The sequence below is a fragment of the Ctenocephalides felis genome, unplaced genomic scaffold (genome assembly GCF_003426905.1).
Source record: "Ctenocephalides felis isolate EL2017-DRISC unplaced genomic scaffold, ASM342690v1 CF-g0.4_SCAFFOLD_03571, whole genome shotgun sequence".
NCBI lineage: Eukaryota > Metazoa > Arthropoda > Insecta > Siphonaptera > Pulicidae > Ctenocephalides > Ctenocephalides felis.
The window spans coordinates 70,554,668-70,557,254 of NW_020539725.1; positions in this window are offsets into that span (position 1 = coordinate 70,554,668).

Below are 2,587 nucleotides of genomic sequence, written 5' to 3' on the forward strand. Positions count from 1 at the left end.
CCATTTCAAAACTGTGTCTTCATCTTCAAGATTACCTAAATCCAAAAAATCATAAATCAACCACCAAATTTTCCATACATAAAAATTTAATATATAAACAATTTTTTTTATCAATACTTATCTTCCTATTCTGCAATGACTAATTTTACAACCTGAAATTCAACTTCCCAAAAAAATTTGGAAATAGATTACGAGCGTATTTTCAGAAAAAATATAATTTAACATAATATTTATATTTACATACAAATTGAGCATCAATCTACGCATAATGATTTGTACATTAAAAATATTTGTTAGAGTTAAATTTGAACTTGATGGCAGTGCAAAAAAATAAATTGAAAATATTTAAAATTTGTATGAATTCAAGTTAAAATATGTATGAATCTTAATAATTAAATTTTGTAAGTAATTATATATAGATAAATAGATTTTTAATTAATAGATAACAAGTTTTTAGAACTACAACAAATGTGAAGGAAGGTGAACAACTTAAGGACCAAGAGGGAAATCTTTAAATAGAAAGATTTTTTTTTAAATTATAGGAAAAATGTTTATAATAATTTACTTAATTTATTTTATTAAAATCTTATTTAAACTCCATTTATTAATACTCATTTCCTATTGAACATAAATTTTATCAACTTCAACCGAAATTTTTAAAAAATAATTTTATTTTATTTTCAGTTAGTTAAAAGTTCATATTACTAAATTTAACATAATAATATATAAAAATGTGTCCTTTAAAGCGTTCACCGCCCCACCCCATTATTTTTTAAATTAATAGATCGATAACAAGCAGCATGATATTAGATGATTTTCCCTTAACAATCTAATTATTAAAATTTAAATTTTCCAATGCTTTCAAACTTCAATTTCGAAATTTTGCATTGAAATTTTTTTTGACTAGATATACACTCGTAAACTTTCGTGATTCAACCATAACAATAATCGTTTAACACGTTAAGTTGAAGAAGTCTATTAAATAAAATATATACAACTCATTTTTACATTTTAGAATTGTCAAATAATAATTTACAAGCCAAATGCACCACAAATTTTAAATAAATCAGTCAAGGAAAAATATTGGCTTTATATTACAAAAGTGTGGTGCAATTGACTTACAATTTTGTTATTTTAATAAATATTAATGAAAACTCAAAAACAAATTGTGAAAACAATATGAAATAATTTAAGTGTTATCACAATTGTTAGCCCACTACGAAGAACATAAATTAACAAGTATCATATAGACTTTGGCAAAAAGTGGTGACACCAGTTTCAAAAATATATTTTTTAGAGTCAACACTTTTTTGTCTATTTTTAAAAATTAAATACAGATTTTTTTAGTAAATACTAAATAGTGAGCTGAAAATCTACCCAATTAAACACAATAATTTTAAAGAAAAAATTAGCAACAAAAATATTGTCCTGTTTTAAATAAATTATATTTCAACAAGGACGGATTTAAAATAGTGCGGGAGCTAGAGGTGTTATTTGAACTCCTTTTTGTACATTATTGAAAAGTGATAAAGTTCAGAATGATTTTTTTAAATTTTGTGAAGTTAAATTTTTTTGAAATGTTTTTGCAGCTACATAGTCAAAAAAGCAATAAATAAAAAAAATATTTATTATGTACGTTCTGACCCTGCATGTGTGTCATTATTAAAAGTTAACAAATTTAAACCAGGAAAAGAACACAAAAAATAAATAATATAATAAATTAAAAGTTAAGTAATAAATTTAATATTTTCCTTAAATATATTATACATAAATATCATTTCACAATTTGGTAATCACGTGACTAGCTACAAATCTTTATTATTTAACTTATTTTGTTTTATTTAAAGTTTTATGTTTTTTATTAAAAATTGTGTTTAAATTTGTGTGCTGTTTTTTTCTTGGTTTGCATTTGTTATCTTGCTAAATTATGACACACATATAGTGCCGAAACGCACATTATGAATCATTAAATTATTTATTGCTTATTTAAAATTATCACTTAATTATTATTTTGATCAAAAATAAAACCAATTTAAAAACTTGGTATTAAAAATTATAAATTCATTGAATCCATACGTTTCGATCTGCATCAAGTCCATCAACCAGTGAAAAAAATAGCTATTTATTTGCAAAACTATCACAATAATTAATTAAAATATTGTACTAAAAATTAAAAACTTCTAATACAATTTTAGTCTAATAATTATAAATTAATAATTTTCTAGACTGTGTTATTAGATTAGTGATAGTATTACAAGTATATGCATTTTTTCTACTAAATGATGGCCTTGATGAAATCCGAAACGTATGAAATTAAAAAAATAAAATTTTTAATTATTTGTTTTTTAAATTGGTTTTATGTCTAATAAATATATATAATTTGAAATAAATTTGCAACCCATCCGTCATACTAAAATATGGTAAATTTAATAGCAAGTTTATTTATTTAATATACGTTTCGACACATTATGGGTGTCATCATTCAGCAAATCTAAAATACTTTACTACAATGAATGTGAATATTGTGAAAATTTGTAATATAATATATAATATTAGCCTCATTGTAATATTGTATTTTGGATTTTGC